This window comes from Prenolepis imparis, unplaced genomic scaffold (assembly GCF_030444845.1).
Source record: "Prenolepis imparis isolate NDT839.2.m4 unplaced genomic scaffold, iyPreImpa1.0 SCAF_4, whole genome shotgun sequence".
Lineage (NCBI taxonomy): Eukaryota > Metazoa > Arthropoda > Insecta > Hymenoptera > Formicidae > Prenolepis > Prenolepis imparis.
Window position 1 is genome coordinate 2,768,646 of NW_028141162.1, and position 20,409 is coordinate 2,789,054.

The 20,409-nt window shown below is 33.6% G+C and overlaps 1 protein-coding gene across 5 annotated transcripts in view; it reads left to right on the forward strand.

Moving 5' to 3' along the window:
* The window catches only part of LOC145935379 (venom protease), an 80,982-nt gene that overhangs the window by 51,540 nt on the left and 9,033 nt on the right, over positions 1–20,409 (forward strand). For 2 of the 5 annotated variants that reach the window (XM_083036663.1, XM_083036661.1), the window contains exon 1: positions 16,254–17,226. The exons of 1 other annotated variant lie outside the window; for it this stretch is intronic. The gene's annotated coding sequence lies outside the window, so the exon portion shown is untranslated. Of the gene's footprint in view, positions 1–16,253; positions 17,227–20,409 lie in introns of those variants that run through there. 2 more of the 5 variants (XM_083036666.1, XM_083036665.1) reach the window with 2 other exon arrangements.

Sequence of the window (20,409 nt, forward strand, 5' to 3'; positions counted from 1 at the left end):
TTGGTACCATGCAGACACCAGCGTACAAATTTTTTAATACGATAAACATAAAATAAGGATGCGTCGCACAGGGTCCGCGTCAAAAAAGTATCAATTTCTAATATTTTAAGACGAGCCAAAAATTCATCGATTATACATTTTAATAGCACATTGATTACAGAATCTTTTGGTACCATGCAGACACCAGCGTACAAATTTTTTAATACGATAAACATAAAATAAGGATGCGTCGCACAGGGTCCGCGTCAAAAAAGTATCAATTTCTAATATTTTAATATGAGCCAATAATTCATCGATTATACATTTTAATAGTACATTGATTACAGAATCTTTTGGTACCAAGCAGACAACAGCGTACAAACTTTTTCATTTGCTATACATAAATTAAGGATGCGTCTCATAGGGTCAGCGGCATAAATGTATTAATTTCTAATATTTTAAGACGAGCCAAAAATTCATCGATTATACATTTTAATAGTACATTGATTACAGAATCATTTGGTACCAAACAGACACCAGCATACAAATTTTTTAATACGCTAAACATAAAATAAGGATGCGTCGCACAGGGTCCGCGTCAAAAAAGTATCGATTTCTAATATTTTAAGACGAGCCAAAAATTCATCGATTATACATTTTAATAGTACATTGAATACAGAATTATTTGGTACCAAACAGACACCAGCGTACAAATTTTTTAATACGATAAACATAAAATAAGTATGCGTCGCACAGGGTTCGCGTCAAAAGAGTATGAATTTCTAATATTTTGAGACGAGCCAAAAATTCATCGATTATACATTTTAATAGCACATTGATTACAGAATCTTTTGGTACCATGCAGACACCAGCGTACAAATTTTTTAATACGATAAACATAAAATAAGGATGCGTCGCACAGGGTCCGCGTCAATAAAGTATCAATTTCTAATATTTTAAGACGAGCCAAAAATTCATCGATTATACATTTTAATAGCACATTGATTACAGAATCTTTTGGTACCATGCAGACACCAGCGTACAAATTTTTTAATACGATAAACATAAAATAAGTATGCGTCGCGCAGGGTTCGCGTCAAAAAAGTATCAATTTCTAATATTTTAAGACGAGCCAAAAATTCATCGATTATACATTTTAATAGTACATTGAATACAGAATTATTTGGTACCAAACAGACACCAGCGTACAAATTTTTTAATACGATAAACATAAAATAAGTATGCGTCGCACAGGGTTCGCGTCAAAAAAGTATCAATTTCTAATATTTTAAGACGAGCCAAAAATTCATCGATCATACATTTTAATAGTACATTGAATACAGAATCATTTGGTACCAAACAGACACCAGCGTACAAATTTTTTAATACGATAAACATAAAATAAAGATGCGTCGCACAGGGTCCGCGTCAAAAAAGTATCGATTTCTAATATTTTAATACGAGCCAAAAATTCATCGATTATACATTTTAATAGCACATTGATTACAGAATCTTTTGGTACCATGCAGACACGAGCGTACAAATTTTTTAATAGGATAAACATTAAATAAGTATGCGTCGCACAGGTTTCGCGTCAAAAAAGTATCAATTTCTAATATTTTAAGACGAGCCAAAAATTCATCGATTATACATTTTAATAGCACATTGATTACAGAATCTTTTGGTACCATGCAGACACCAGCGTACAAATTTTTTAATATGATAAACATAAAATAAGTATGCGTCGCACAGGGTTCGCGTCAAAAAAGTATCAATTTCTAATATTTTAAGACGAGCCAAAAATTCATCGATTATACATTTTAATACTACATTGATTATAGAATCTTTTGGTATCAAGCAGACAACAGCGTACAAACTTTTTCATTTGCTATACATAAATTAAGGATGCGTCGCATAGGGTCAGCGGCATAAATGTATCAATTTCTAATATTTTAAGACGAGCCAAAAATTCATCGATTGTACATTTTAATAGTACATTGAATACAGAATCATTTGGTACCAAACAGACACCAGCGTACAAATTTTTTAATACGATAAACATAAAATAAAGATGCGTCGCACAGGGTCAGCGGCATAAATGTATTAATTTCTATTATTTTAAGACGAGCCAAAAATTCATCGATTATACATTTTAATAGTACATTGAATACAGAATTATTTGGTACCAAACAGACACCAGCGTACAAATTTTTTAATACGATAAACATAAAATAAGTATGCGTCGCACAGGGTTCGCGTCAAAAAAGTATCAATTTCTAATATTTTATGACGAGCCAAAAATTCATCGATCATACATTTTAATAGTACATTGAATACAGAATCATTTGGTACCAAACAGACACCAGCGTACAAATTTTTTAATACGATAAACATAAAATAAAGATGCGTCGCACAGGGTCCGCGTCAAAAAAGTATCGATTTCTAATATTTTAATACGAGCCAAAAATTCATCGATTATACATTTTAATAGCACATTGATTACAGAATCTTTTGGTACCATGCAGACACGAGCGTACAAATTTTTTAATATGATAAACATAAAATAAGTATGCGTCGCACAGGGTTCGCGTCAAAAAATTATCAATTTCTAATATTTTAAGACGAGCCAAAAATTCATCGATTATACATTTTAATACTACATTGATTATAGAATCTTTTGGTACCAAGCAGACAACAGCGTACAAACTTTTTCATTTGCTATACATAAATTAAGGATGCGTCTCATAGGGTCAGCGGCATAAATGTATTAATTTCTAATATTTTAAGACGAGCCAAAAATTCATCGATTATACATTTTAATAGTACATTGATTACAGAATCTTTTGGTACCAAGCAGACAACAGCGTACAAACTTTTTCATTTGCTATACATAAATTAAGGATGCGTCTCATAGGGTCAGCGGCATAAATGTATTAATTTCTAATATTTTAAGACGAGCCAAAAATTCATCGATTATACATTTTAATAGTACATTGATTACAGAATCATTTGGTACCAAACAGACACCAGCATACAAATTTTTTAATACGCTAAACATAAAATAAGGATGCGTCGCACAGGGTCCGCGTCAAAAAAGTATCGATTTCTAATATTTTAAGACGAGCCAAAAATTCATCGATTATACATTTTAATAGTACATTGAATACAGAATTATTTGGTACCAAACAGACACCAGCGTACAAATTTTTTAATACGATAAACATAAAATAAATATGCGTCGCACAGGGTTCGCGTCAAAAGAGTATGAATTTCTAATATTTTGAGACGAGCCAAAAATTCATCGATTATACATTTTAATAGCACATTGATTACAGAATCTTTTGGTACCATGCAGACACCAGCGTACAAATTTTTTAATACGATAAACATAAAATAAGGATGCGTCGCACAGGGTCCGCGTCAATAAAGTATCAATTTCTAATATTTTAAGACGAGCCAAAAATTCATCGATTATACATTTTAATAGCACATTGATTACAGAATCTTTTGGTACCATGCAGACACCAGCGTACAAATTTTTTAATACGATAAACATAAAATAAGTATGCGTCGCGCAGGGTTCGCGTCAAAAAAGTATCAATTTCTAATATTTTAAGACGAGCCAAAAATTCATCGATTATACATTTTAATAGTACATTGAATACAGAATTATTTGGTACCAAACAGACACCAGCGTACAAATTTTTTAATACGATAAACATAAAATAAGTATGCGTCGCACAGGGTTCGCGTCAAAAAAGTATCAATTTCTAATATTTTAAGACGAGCCAAAAATTCATCGATCATACATTTTAATAGTACATTGAATACAGAATCATTTGGTACCAAACAGACACCAGCGTACAAATTTTTTAATACGATAAACATAAAATAAATATGCGTCGCACAGGGTCCGCGTCAAAAAAGTATCGATTTCTAATATTTTAATACGAGCCAAAAATTCATCGATTATACATTTTAATAGCACATTGATTACAGAATCTTTTGGTACCATGCAGACACGAGCGTACAAATTTTTTAATATGATAAACATAAAATAAGTATGCGTCGCACAGGGTTCGCGTCAAAAAATTATCAATTTCTAATATTTTAAGACGAGCCAAAATTTCATCGATTATACATTTTAATACTACATTGATTATAGAATCTTTTGGTACCAAGCAGACAACAGCGTACAAACTTTTTCATTTGCTATACATAAATTAAGGATGCGTCTCATAGGGTCAGCGGCATAAATGTATTAATTTCTAATATTTTAAGACGAGCCAAAAATTCATCGATTATACATTTTAATAGTACATTGATTACAGAATCATTTGGTACCAAACAGACACCAGCGTACAAATTTTTTAATACGCTAAACAAAAATTAGGATGCGTCGCACAGGGTCCGCGTCAAAAAAGTATCGATTTCTAATATTTTAATACGAGCCAAAAATTCATGGATTATACATTTTAATAGTACATTGATTACAGAATCTTTTGGTACCATGCAGACACCAGCGTACAAATTTTTTAATACGTTAAACATAAAATAAGGATGCGTCGCACAGGGTCCGCGTCAAAAAAGTATCAATTTCTAATATTTTAAGACGAGCCAAAAATTCATCGATTATACATTTTAATAGCACATTGATTACAGAATCTTTTGGTACCATGCAGACACCAGCGTACAAATTTTTTAATATGATAAACATAAAATAAGTATGCGTCGCACAGGGTTCGCGTCAAAAAATTATCAATTTCTAATATTTTAAGACGAGCCAAAAATTCATCGATTATACATTTTAATACTACATTGATTATAGAATCTTTTGGTACCAAGCAGACAACAGCGTACAAACTTTTTCATTTGCTATACATAAATTAAGGATGCGTCTCATAGGGTCAGCGGCATAAATGTATTAATTTCTAATATTTTAAGACGAGCCAAAAATTCATCGATTATACATTTTAATAGTACATTGATTACAGAATCATTTGGTACCAAACAGACACCAGCATACAAATTTTTTAATACGCTAAACATAAAATAAGGATGCGTCGCACAGGGTCCGCGTCAAAAAAGTATCGATTTCTAATATTTTCATATGAGCCAATAATTCATCGATTATACATTTTAATAGCACATTGATTACAGAATCATTTGGTACCAAACAGACACCAGCGTACAAATTTTTTAATACGATAAACATAAAATAAGTATGCGTCGCACAGGGTTCGCGTCAAAAAAGTATCAATTTCTAATATTTTAAGACGAGCCAAAAATTCATCGATTATACATTTTAATAGCACATTGATTACAGAATCTTTTGGTACCATGCAGACACCAGCGTACAAATTTTTTAATACGATAAACATAAAATAAGGATGCGTCGCACAGGGTCCGCGTCAAAAAAGTATCAATTTCTAATATTTTAAGACGAGCCAAAAATTCATCGATTATACATTTTAATAGCACATTGATTACAGAATCTTTTGGTACCATGCAGACACCAGCGTACAAATTTTTTAATACGATAAACATAAAATAAGGATGCGTCGCACAGGGTCCGCGTCAAAAAAGTATCAATTTCTAATATTTTAATATGAGCCAATAATTCATCGATTATACATTTTAATAGTACATTGATTACAGAATCTTTTGGTACCAAGCAGACAACAGCGTACAAACTTTTTCATTTGCTATACATAAATTAAGGATGCGTCTCATAGGGTCAGCGGCATAAATGTATTAATTTCTAATATTTTAAGACGAGCCAAAAATTCATCGATTATACATTTTAATAGTACATTGATTACAGAATCATTTGGTACCAAACAGACACCAGCATACAAATTTTTTAATACGCTAAACATAAAATAAGGATGCGTCGCACAGGGTCCGCGTCAAAAAAGTATCGATTTCTAATATTTTAAGACGAGCCAAAAATTCATCGATTATACATTTCAATAGTACATTGAATACAGAATTATTTGGTACCAAACAGACACCAGCGTACAAATTTTTTAATACGATAAACATAAAATAAGTATGCGTCGCACAGGGTTCGCGTCAAAAGAGTATGAATTTCTAATATTTTGAGACGAGCCAAAAATTAATCGATTATACATTTTAATAGCACATTGATTACAGAATCTTTTGGTACCATGCAGACACCAGCGTACAAATTTTTTAATACGATAAACATAAAATAAGGATGCGTCGCACAGGGTCCGCGTCAATAAAGTATCAATTTCTAATATTTTAAGACGAGCCAAAAATTCATCGATTATACATTTTAATAGCACATTGATTACAGAATCTTTTGGTACCATGCAGACACCAGCGTACAAATTTTTTAATACGATAAACATAAAATAAGGATGCGTCGCAAAGGGTCCGCGTCAAAAAAGTATCAATTTCTAATATTTTAATATGAGCCAATAATTCATCGATTATACATTTTAATAGTACATTGATTACAGAATCATTTGGTACCAAGCAGAAAACAGCGTACAAACTTTTTCATTTGCTATACATAAATTAAGGATGCGTCGCATAGGGTCAGCGGCATAAATGTTTCAATTTCTAATATTTTAAGAAGAGCCAAAAATTCATCGATTATACATTTTAATAGTACATTGAATACAGAATTATTTGGTACCAAACAGACACCAGCGTATAAATTTTTTAATACGATAAACATAAAATAAGTATGCGTCGCACAGGGTTCGCGTCAAAAAAGTATCAATTTCTAATATTTTAAGACGAGCCAAAAATTCATCGATTATACATTTTAATAGTACATTGAATACAGAATTATTTGGTACCAAACAGACACCAGCGTACAAATTTTTTAATACGATAAACATAAAATAAGTATGCGTCGCACAGGGTTCGCGTCAAAAAAGTATCAATTTCTAATATTTTAAGACGAGCCAAAAATTCATCGATCATACATTTTAATAGTACATTGAATACAGAATCATTTGGTACCAAACAGACACCAGCGTACAAATTTTTTAATACGCTAAACATAAAATAAGGATGCGTCGCACAGGGTCCGCGTCAAAAAAGTATCGATTTCTAATATTTTAATACGAGCCAAAAATTCATGGATTATACATTTTAATAGTACATTGATTACAGAATCTTTTGGTACCATGCAGACACCAGCGTACAAATTTTTTAATACGATAAACATAAAATAAGGGTGCGTCGCACAGGGTCCGCGTCAAAAAAGTATCGATTTGTAATATTTTAATACGAGCCAAAAATTCATCGATTATACATTTTAATAGTACATTGATTACAGAATCTTTTGGTACCAAGCAGACAACAGCGTACAAACTTTTTCATTTGCTATACATAAATTAAGGATGCGTCGCATAGGGTCAGCGGCATAAATGTATTAATTTCTAATATTTTAAGACGAGCCAAAAATTCATCGATTATACATTTTAATAGTACATTGATTACAGAATCTTTTGGTACCATGCAGACACCAGCGTACAAATTTTTTAATACGATAAACATAAAATAAGGATGCGTCGCACAGGGTCCGCGTCAAATTAGTATCAATTTCTAATATTTTAAGACGAGCCAAAAATTCATCGATTATACATTTTAATAGTACATTGATTACAGAATCTTTTTGTACCATGCAGACACCAGCGTACAAATTTTTTAATACGATAAACAAAATAAGGATGCGTCGCACAGGGTCCGCGTCAAAAAAGTATCGATTTCTAATATTTTAAGACGAGCCAAAAATTCATCGATTATACATTTTAATAGTACATTGATTACAGAATCTTTTGGTTCCATGCAGACACCAGCGTACAAATTTTTTAACTTGCTATACATAAATTAAGGATGCGTCGCATAGGGTCCGCGGCATAAATGTATTAATTTCTAATATTTTAAGACGAGCCAAAAATTCATCGATTATACATTTTAATAGTACATTGATTACAGAATCTTCTGGTACCAAGCAGACACCAGCGTACACATTTTTTAATACGATAAACATAAAATAAGGATGCGTCGCACAGGGTCCGCGTCAAAAAAGTATCGATTTATAATATTTTAAGACGAGCCAAAAATTCATCAATTATACATTTTAATAGTACATTGATTACAGAATCTTTTGGTACCATGCAGACACCAGCGTACAAATTTTTTAATACGATAAACATAAAATAAGGATGCGTCGCACAGGGTCCGCGTCAAAAAAGTATCTATTTCTAATATTTTAAGACGAGCCAAAAATTCATCGATTATACATTTTAATAGTACATTGATTACAGAATCATTTGGTACCAAACAGACACCAGCGTTCAAATTTTTTAACTATATATACATAAAATAAGGTTGCTTCGCATAGGGTCAGCGGTAAAAAGTATCGATTTCCAATATTTTAAGACGAGCCAAAAATTCATCGATTATACATTTTAATAGTACATTGATTACAGAATCATTTGGTACCAAACAGACACCAGCGTACAAATGTTTTAACTTTATATACATAGAATAAGATTGCGTCGCATAGGGTCAACTGTAAAAAAGTATCGATTTCGAATTTTTTATGGCGAGCCAAAAATTCATCGTATATATATTTCAATAGTGTTTTGTTTGCAGATTATCTTTGTACCATAAGCATACCAGCGTACTACCTTTTTGGTCTAATATACGTTATATAAATCTGCGCCGTATGGGATTTGCGGCTTAAAAATTTTAATTTTCGATATTTCAAAACGTGCAAAAAATTAATCTTATATACATTTTAACAGTACATTGTCTGCACATTATTACGAATTATGCGTGACTGCATGCATATATCGCGGTAATATATGTCGAAACTCATTTCTACTGCGCATTCGGAATTCGAATTATATCAAGATTATCGAAAAGTGTCGAACGAAATATATTTGTGACTCTAATTTAGAAAATAATATTTGTTTTAAAAATTATATCTACGAAACCTTAATTGTAAATTTGTATTCATGTCTCACTTCTATTCTTAACTTAATAAATATACTACTTCTTAATTAAATAAATATATTAGAAAATATTAATATAGTAAGGTAATTAAATTTTAAAATAGTTATATGTTATAAAAATTAAAATAGCAATATATTGTAAATAATATGTTGTAATATCTTATCCTCGATTAATATTTTTGTTACAGAAATCATCTGATTAAAACGTTAATTTGCTAATTAATTTTTAAAATAAGAATATGTTATAACATTTAAAATAATATGTTTTAAATAATGTAATATATAATTCCTTAAACTCGATTAATATTTATAACAGCTATCAGCTGATTTCTGTCAAAAAATATTAATCTAATATTAATCTAATATTAATCTTTTTGGTCTAATATACGTAAAATAAATCCGCGCCGTATGGGGTTCGCGGGTAAAAAGTTTTAATTTTCAATATTTTAAAGCGAGCCAAAAATTAATCTTTCATATATTTCAACAGTACATTGCCTGCACATTATGATGGTACCATCACCATATCAGCCTACAAACTTTTTAATATAATATACGTAATATAAATCTGCGCCGTATGGAATTCGCGGCTTAAAAATTTTAATTTACAATATTATAAAACGCGCCAAAAATTAATCGTTCATGCATTTTAACTGTACTTTGTCTGCACATTATGATGGTACCATCAGCATACCAGCCTACAAACTTTTTGATATAATATACGTAATATAATTGTGCGCCGTATGGGATCCGCGGCTAAAAAATTTTAATTTTCAATATTTTAAAACGCGCCAAAAATTAATCTCTTATATATTTCAACAGTACATTGTTTGCACATTATGATGGTATCATCAGCATAGCAGCCTACAAACTTTTTGTTATAATATACGAAATATAATTGTTCGCCGTATTGGGTCAGCGGTTTAAAAATTTAATTTTCAATATTTTAAAACGAACCAAAAATTAATCGTATATTTATTTCAATCGTGTATTGTTTGCAGATTATTTTGGTACCACAAGCATACCAGCGTACAATCTTTTTGATTTATTATACATAAAATGAATTTGCGCCGTATGGTGTCCGCGGTAAAAAAATTTGAATTTTCTATTGTTTAAAGCGAGTCAAAAATTAATTTTTCATATATTTTAACAGTACATTGTGTGCACATTATGATGGTACCATCAGGATACCAACGTACAAACTTTTTGTCCTAACAAGCGCGCGCTACGCGCGCACCATTTTTCGATTTTATAGAAAAAAGGTTGATATTTTTATATAACGTTTGTTTAAACTTGATTAATATTATTTGACAAAAACCAGCTGATTAAAGCGTTAATTTGCTAATTAATTTTTAAAATAAAAATATGTTACAAAATAATTAAATAATAATATTTCACAGAGAGAATTTTCTCTTAGAATTTCCTAAAAACGTTTAAACTTTGAATTCAAAAATTAAGGCCTGTATAAATCGTAGAACATATTTTGAGGACTCATTTTGTTCGTTTTGATGAAATCTTTAAAAGATCGTTAAAAGTTCGTCTTGAAGAGATTCTTAAAAGAAAGTTTAAACTTGAAAGGATTAAGGAAAATTTTGTAGGGCTTGAAGAGATCTTTATATGTATATATATAAATTCGAGAATCGACTTAACATGCCTTTTTTAAAGAAAGGATATTACAATATTATAATATAAGACGCACTTGTTTTTCATATATTATAATACATTAATTTTATTTAAAAGAGTATATCGCGTGATACATAAATAATTTAATCAGAAGCAAAAACTAATTAATGTGATTGAACGATACAAAAATTAGTACAGATTACGGCGTAATAAATCGTTACTTCTCATGAATTTCATTAGTAGACAGAGTTAATCGATAAATAAACTATTTGCATGTATAACTTCTTATAAAGAAAGTACGAGCATAATTAAAGAAGAGATTAAACGAAAAAGATATATAATTGATATAATCGTGCATGAATATGCACAGAGAGATGGCATGCAATAGAACAAAGATGCAGGAGAGAAGCTGGTATTATATTTTCTGAATGCATTTGCAAGATGCATTTGCGAGGGTAATTGACCGTTCGCACGTGAAGACGTAAGTAGAGCAAACGGTGAAGTTATTCGTTCCTTCAAGATTCGCGTGCTTATCATCTAGAAAGCCGATAATGCGTGTAACAAGCGGTGTGCATTAAAAATACGTTGTCTTTTCCGTGTGATTTATTAGTTCCGTTAGAAATTATTCGTGTGACTTCTTTCGCCTCTTTGTTAATTGTTATAGCAAATTTTTTATTTAAGTCATCTGCGAGATTAATCATTATATAATAATTGGATATAATGAAATATTTAATAACGGACAATTATTGTGTTGATGATCTTTTATTTGTTTTTTATTAAGAACAGTCTTAAAATTTATTGATAAATGCGAAAGAAAAATCTTTGTCATAAAGATAATGTAAATCGCACATTGCATTATATACATATACATATAATTGATTTATGAAAACGATATTTTTTATTGTCGTGGCTTCCTCCCTCGATCAGCCCTTCTCGATTGTCTTTACCGCATTTATTTTAATAAGTGCGATTAGCGATATACCGTCCTATGGCAGCATAAGCAGTGTATCGAGCGTATCGAGGCTCTTCTCAAAGATCGCTTAATCCTATTTGGGACCTACTTTTAAAACGCGCGGGAGAGAAAGTAAGAGGAGTTGCCGATGGAGTGACGGCAGTCGCGTGCTTGAGAAAGTAAAGTCCCTTTCGCGCATAGAGAGATGTACACACTTGCGTGTACTTGTACCAATATACGCGTACATTTGTAACATCGTGCATGTTCGCCAAGTCGATCTATATGGGTCGCGAGAGGAAGTCGGTGCGATGATTAGTGATATCCAAAGAATCTTTTGTATCGTGATCATTTCGCACACACATATAATTTTACATTTCTTCATACTTTATGAAAAATATTTTGAATCATTTTATATGAGCATTTTACGTATAGTATAATATAGAAAAAAATTAACAAAAGTAAAAAAGAAATAAAATATTAAACTTAATTAATAATAAAATTAAAAGCCAATTAATATATATTAGATCAAAATTAATCCACATTTATAACGTAAAAACAATTATTGAGCGTTACATACATTTAGCGTTGCGTGTAATATTTTACAAAGTTCCTAGCGTGTAAAGCATCGTTTATAATTTTCCGAAAACATGATGCCGTGTAAATTATTGGAGCAAGTATGAGTAGGAATCTGCTTAAAATTGCACATTTTCTTTTTACAAGAAAGATTATGAACAGATTTTCTGATTTGCACCGCTCTAATTAACGTCACTTGTATGTCTTGCACGTATTCGTGGCCAGCTGCTTCACGATTTCTGCAATAAGGAAGATTTTCATTTCATAAACTTGAAAATGTCTATCTAATAAAAAATATCAGATAAAATATGATGTTATAATCTTTTTTTTTTTACACATTTCGAAGACAAAATTTGTTATGCTGAATCATTTGAAAAAAATGGTTTCGATTAAATGACTGTTCGCTTTTTTAACGTAATAAAATGTTAAAAATCTTTATTAGTTAATAACAAAATTGTGATGAGTACGAATAATAAATTTATTATTTCTAAAATTATATCTAAACTATCTTTTTTATATCTAAAATTATAATCTTAATAAAATGAAATTATAATCTTTTATATTTGAAATTATAATCTTAAAATATTTGGTCACTATTAAATTCCGTCCTTAACACAACGCTTATCATCTGCAATATAGATGGCTGTGATGCGTAACGAGAGGCGAGCGTAAATAATTATATGTTAGCAAGATAATTTGATAAATATATTACAATGATTTAGCAATAAGAGATTATGTCATTTGTTAATTTTAGACAATATTACAACATATATCACAGATGTATCATATTTATTAAATATATACCTTGCCGTCTCTTGAATAGAGGGAAAAAGGATATATGACCGCATTTCATCGTTTATTTTTCCTCCTATGGAACGTGATACAAATTTCACGGAAATATTCTTATCGCTTACTACACGCTTATTACTTGCTCACGCGATTACTTCCTTACTCGTCAATGTAGTGACGTGATTGCAACTGTGCGACGTCATTCTTTCATGCTCTATCTGCATCGTCGTAACATCCCTCCGGTTAATATCATTCCGATATAGTCATCGCATTCTGCGTTGATATTTATCTATTCACGTCACAATAGTTGGCGCGAACACGTCTTGTGTACGCAAAAGACTGTGTAATGCAACGTCGCCGTCTAATTGCGCATCCCGGCATCTTAGGTCTCCACAGAGTTACGCAATGACACACGTTGCATGACCCCATTTCTTTTTTCTTTTTTGTGGTGTCGATATTTCCATATTAATTCATTTTGCATGCGATGTAGGAAAACAATGACTGATGACTTGTTTAGAATTTCTATTGTAGATTGCGTGCGAATAATTCGTCGTAACTAATTGCATGCACAATTTGCAAAATATCTGAAACATCTATAAAGTGAGAGTAGTTTATTTTAATTGTTCAATTTTGTTAAAAAGAGAGAGTTTAAAGGCATGAATAAAAAATGTGACGCTAATTTAATGGAAGTTGCTCACTACTGTTAAATTCTAAACACATACTAACGTGAAAATAAGTACATATCACTTATCGATGCAAGTAGCGGACATTATAAAGAATGATATTTGAAGAAGAGAAGAAGAAACTCTTCGACTTCCGGCCACGATGAGGGACGTAATTTCGCGTAGCCGAGCCGCGATGGATACGAGTAGACTTTCGAAGTTCACGGAGAAAGTTACACCTGGTTGACTCTAGACGGGGGGGAAAGCAGGGAGAGGTGCTAGGCGACTCGTCTAGACGAATAAAAGAAACACATCGATGATCTCGCGATCGCGTTCTTTGGTTTCGACCCAGTTCTTGCGCGCCTTGTCGCGCATTCTTAGCCGCGACATTCTTACACTGGCTCTCTACGGGAAGATCTCGTCGGTGAACACTTTCGATCTTAATTGAGCGCCGATCTTTCTTTCTAATACATGCAATTGGCAACTGTTGACAAGCTTCATTAATCATTATTCACTTCGTAAAAGCACAAGCGCGCGCGAAAAATTACGTATATTTTCGTTTAGCGTTAAAAATTAATTGAGATATCTAATATTATAATAAAGAAACTGAATGAATTAAGTTTGGAATAAAATTTTTAATTAAAAGTATAAAAGAAACTCGTTGGAATTCAATTTCGCATATTTAATAACTCGTGCGTTATACTCTCGCTAATGTGGATGCGTTTTTAATTTGCCCTAGCCAACCGGATCATTTACGTAAAGAGATAGTTCGTATAACAGGATATACAATCGACAAATTCTGCTCAGAGGTGTTAAAGAGGAGAAAGGAGTTAATCATGCGTCGACATGACGTATGTGACGTCGCCTACTTTCGTTTTCATCTAGTATATAATCTGCATAAATTTTCGAAGAGTGCACACATAAACACGTAACAGCTTATGTTTATAATTCTTCTTCATCAGTAAATAATTTTTATTCTACATCGCTCATAATTTGTTTCGATTTTTTTCTTAGCACTCTCACGCAACCAGATACTTATCGCAATTTGTTTTATTTAAGATCAGCCGAGATTCTAGAATTATTCCTTATAATTTGATGAATCAACCTGAATTGATGAATCATAATCAAATATCATTTATTTATTTGCTGCTCTTTTTTCCAGATTAATTTGTTGTTGCACCTTAGAAATGTTAATTGTCGCGTTTTTATATACCTTACGTCCTTGCAATCATATTATCGAGACGGATCTTGCGAGATCACACGGTAATTCTTTCGCGTCATCAGCGCGAAAGAATGTTATGACGATGGGGGGCAGAGCTGATCTCGAAGGCGATCAGGACGGCTCGTCATCATTCGCCATCGATAAGATGACAGGACAGTCTTTCGTTCCTGGTTTTCAACGCACGAAAGTGGCACGTTATAGCTTTACGCCGAAAAGTAATCTTATTATTGCGATTGTCCCATCTCACTTCAACTTGTCACCGACTTTCACCGACGCTTAAATAATAATTCACGGCGCAACGATTTCCTGATGGTCGCGGATACGGTCATAAATTTGCAAAAACGAGAATGCCCCGGATAAAAAACGCCGCCTTCTTTCCCTGAACGGGCCCAATTATTCGTCTAACGAGTCGAGGAGTCTTGAACCGTAACTCCAAATACGATTCGACTTAAGATTTAAATGGCCCGGTTGTACAATTGCATATATATTTAATTGATCTGAAATTGATGATTCTGCAGATCTAGAAGAAAGTAAAGCAAAAAGTGCACTGGCCAAAAATGCATACAGTAAATGTGAGAAATCTTTGTCACAAAATTGAAGAAAGCTTTCTTTCTTCATGCTTCTTCTCAAACAAAACAATACACTCATTTTCAGCACGATCGACTGCAGTTGATTATCTCAAACTACTTCCTAATAAATGTTCACAGCAGCCGAGCAAAGTGAAACGTGTGAATTTGAAATGCGCTTCTTCGGTCTTTTAATCGATAATCGAAAGATTTTACTTTTGTTCTTGTATGTTGAATCTTCACCGTCTGATTAATTTTGCAGATTACAGATGCTTTGATCGTTGAAATCGCGCAAAACTTATATCCTATAATTATAAAAAAAAATTTGTATATAATTTGCGGCGTACTTTCATTCGCGCTTTTTGGAATACGCACGCGAAATCTCACCTCGATTAATAAAATAGAGAGATGTTAGGTGTCTGTAAAACTTTCTAGCATGACAACGAAATTGGGTACTTGTATCTTCCTTGTACCTTGTTCATCCCGTGGAAGTCATTAATGAACAAAGGAACAATGCCACGAGAGATTAGGTACTCCACCGTGAGTTTTGATGGAACGACACTATAGAGTGTCATTCATCTTCTGAAATAAACGTAAATATAATAAAGTGATCAAGGATATCATTTTGTTCTAATATTAAAATAATTCTAATATAAATTTCTAATATAAATTTGTGTTTCTTTATGATGTTGTCTATTCATCTCTAATGCTTAAATAAAATACATGCACATACAACTTATGCTAATAATATTATATAAATATATTATCATTACTATTGAAGAAGTTGTAAAATTGCTAATTAATAGCATTTATTATTTAAAAAACCTAAATGCTGTAAACTTACCGAATATCCTTCCTGTATATTCCCGTCTCCATCAGGAATCGACTGTTACGGAAGGTCGGTGAAGTCGAAGGCGAGTGAAAAAAATAAGAGAAGGAGAAGACGAGAGATCATCGGAGGATCTTCTGGGTTCTCCACGCGAATACCGGTTGACTTCATCCTGGAGTGGTGGCTCGAACGCAAACCTGGTGGGGGACAACGCGAGAGAGTTTTACGTACCAAAATGAAACTACTCGCGGAGAAAGTGAGAGCAGACGTAGCGGCGCCGGCGGACACCGACGACGGCGCGAGCAAGCAAGCCGTTCTTCGGGACTCCTCAAGAAGAGAAGATAGAAATGGTGCGGAGCTTCGCCACCGCGTGGTAGCCGACACCGGGTCGTTCGGGTCCGAGAGGGCCGCTTCGAATCGAAACTATCTCGGAGAAAACTGGAAGAAGTCACAGACGAAATCTCAAATCTCAGAGAAATTTAGAAATAGTCTATTGTAAATCAGTGACAGTGAAAAAAAGAGGTGTGCACTCTCGTGTGATACCTTGAAGATTCAGAAGAGTGGAATCTCGGAGCCGCGATTGGCAGGTGCCGAAGTCGCGGCATTTCAAAAGCAATTTCAGCGACCTCGTTAGTCACTGAAGTGACAGTTGGACACTTTATCGTGTGTATCGCGATAACGAGCGATTACATGTGACGTTGTCGTGCTTAGTTTTCTTGTCATTCTCTGGATATGTAAGTCACGAGTGCTCCAAAAGTTTTTTTGTGACGTGATCGGGGAGAATCGGCGCGATCGATCAATGATGACAAATATCTCGCAGTGATACACCAGGTGAACAACCACTTCGCAACGGTATCCTCGATTGTGTTATGGTGCTGAGGACTGCCTCGGTCAGACGAGGCAGACGAAGAGGTCGCAGAAGAGAGGGCGGCGGAAGTAATTCCATCCTGGCGAATTTCCCCCGAGAAATCGTTCGCATTGGTTCGATTAGCCGAGGAGAAATCCGGGAAGATCACGTCTCGTGAATCGGTGAGTGCAGTCTCACGCTGATTTATCTATCCTTCTCTCTTATAAATCGGCAAATACTAGTCTATTTTATTTCCCGCGCGTTTTCTATTTTCTAATCTTATTACGCTAAAACAAGAGAATGCGCGAGAAATCTACGACTGGTTTCTATAAGTAAAATGCAAGTAGATAAGAGCAGACTCTGATTAGTAGTAGTTGATATGTACTGAAAAAAAAAGGTTTAAAACTATATTGAATATTGTTAATTTAACTCGGGAGAAAGCAATTTGTGAGAGAAGAGATTGTTACGTTTCCATAATGAGATGTGCAATTTGAGATTCATAATTAGGCCATTCATATGTGTACATAGTTCATTATCACAAAAAGACAGAGTTGGTGCTTTCTTCTCGACACAAAGATCTGAAAGATTTATCTCTCGATCTTGAGAGATTCGTATTTTTTAATAATGCAAAAATCGGTGTGCGTAAAAAGTGATCGGTTCAGCTTTGAAAAGGAAAACTTTCTCCCGTAGCATCCCGTGTGTTTGATTGTACAAACGATAAATCGCGTGCACAAAGAATTAAAACAGCGAGATCGAATTTTTCTTAGATTTACTATCGGAATCGGTGCGATGGATTAGAACGCTCGGTTTCGTTTCGTTAAGCTTATTATTAAAAGCAGTTATTATTAAAAGCAGCAGAGAGAAAGCAAGATCACCTTCGTGGAGAGCAACTATCTTTCCAAAGAGAGGCTATTAGCTGTCTCTTACGTATAAAAAGTATGTTAAGCGAAAAACGCAAGCCGATGCGCGGTGATTTTGATGCATGGAAATGATCGATGCCACATTCGCTCTTGATCTGGATTTTTCGTTCAATGTCAATTAAGTCTAATAATACGCCCGTTAATGTAATTTCTCGTTTATTTATAATAAATTCTTATATAGTAATAGAAGAGCTTGTTCCATAAAAAATATTTCAATATCAATCTTAGATAATTCGCACTCACGTATTCCTCAATTTAATTGAAGCACTTTTTCATAATTGAGAATAACAAATGATAATAATAATACGTGATCGCGTGACTGTGAAAATCACAATTGTAAGTTTTTTTTCAAAGAAATTAAATGCAATTATTATACAGGAAAGTTTCACCTTAAAACTCTCACTTTATGAAAAATTTACACAAATTGAAATTTATGTTAACGAAATATATGTTACGAGAAAATAGTGAAAGACGAAAAAATGTGCTCCTTGAAAATTTCAGATAGAGACAGCGAAGAAGTGCGATATTATTTTTGATATAATTTTACGTGGAAAGAAAATTCTATACCATCACTAGTTCCCCTGGAAGGAGGACACGGTTTCGTAAGATCGCCGGCTTAAAACGCGAACTTTTGCGTCACGTGGCATAGTGTCGCTTTCGAGTAGGAGGTTCTTTTATTTTTTAAGTTGCCATCCTCGTAGGCAGTGAAAGTACTTCCGTTCTTTCTCAAAACGAAACGCTCGCGACAGCGCATCGAGGATGCACGCTTCGGTACCGTTGTACACGCGTTGCCCAAACACTCCCCGTGGTTTACGTAACGGAATTCGATAGAAGCCTGAAGAGAAACGTGGAACTCGAAGAGTCGCTACATGAGTAGGCTTTTAACTCGAGTTATTTAAATCCATTGTAAATTCGCTATAAGTCGCGACAGCTGATGCGCATTGCAATTCTGTAAGAAGTTATCGATAGAAATGTATCTCTTTTGCGGGATTTTTGCACTATTCACTATTACTCATTGTCAGTGCTGAAAAGCGTTTGCTCGTTGCTGCTGCACATTCATCATCTTCGGAAACGGACGAGAAACCAAGCGGCCAGCGAGAAAAGATTCATTACACAATGGAAAGTGTTCGTCACGAAAGATATCGGTGAATTAGACCGCGAAAATATTTACTCCTTTCAAGGCTATGAATAAGATCAGTCGCTACCGACGCCAAGATTTCTTCGGTAAAGAAACCGGTTTTTATCTTTCGAAATAAAACGCGCGTGAATAGGTTTCGAAACGTATTTATACAAAGATGAATTTTGAATGTTAAATTTATCTAAGTACGTGAGAAGTAGAAGTTGTCCTCCAAAATTGTCACGTTCGCTATCTCCGGTGCGATTACGTCAGCGAATTTGATGATTGAAAAATAAAGAGCTCTCTTCCGTTCTATTCGATATGAAGTTGAACAGGTCTGATAAATTTATGTGGTTTAAAGAAGTTCTTAGTAAAGAAATATATAAAGGAAGGAGTTAACTGTTATCTTAATGATTAGCAAAATGTGATAAGTATATGATACAAATGAAACGTAAATATAAATCGCAACGCTATCATTATACTTAATTTCTGCCACCACGAACATCTCGATTATATGTTATTAAATTATACATATTATGATATTACAATATTATAGTATGTATAATATAAATTTTTACACACATATACATGTATATATGTAAGTATGTTATCATGCAATTTTGCGATACCGGTCGTAGGATTATCCTTATATTATACGGAACATTAGCCGCGTCCGGTTAAGTAGATACGGTATGTTTAATAACGCGCGCACAATGTAATAGCGCTTCATTTTGTTCGACGACGAGAAATATACGTATTATTTAGATTTATATTATATAATTTCAACCGCGCGTGCATGCACATAGATATTTATATTATCACCGACATTATCGTCGTAGCTCGGTGGCGCGTGCCAAGCTTTTCTTCGTGACGCTCGGCCGATTCTCATTGTCATTGTTGGCTATTAGGGTGTATACACGCGATATGCGTCAAGGGAAAATTGTGGTCCGTTCGTAGCGGAACGCACGAGAGGACTATCCTTCGGAAGTTTGGGCGAAAGTAATGCTTGCGCGTGGCGTCTGGAGAAAGTGATGGGCCGTTTCCCCCCTCGTTCTTATAATGTCGATTCACGCGGAATTCGAGATCTCACCGGAGCGCGAGAGAGGAAAAAGGTATCTGATCCGGGAGACCGATCCATGTGGGTGCTTGCACGTGCGCGAGCTTTCACTGACAGCTGGAAACGGCGACGTCTCCAGCTGGTAGAAGGTCCGAATTCAGAATTTTTACGACTCGATAAACTATTGCAAAGCTGATTGACGTATCTTTAATTTTCTATTCGAAATTGAAGACTGGATTACCAGCTTTTGAAAAAGTTGCAGTTAGATTAT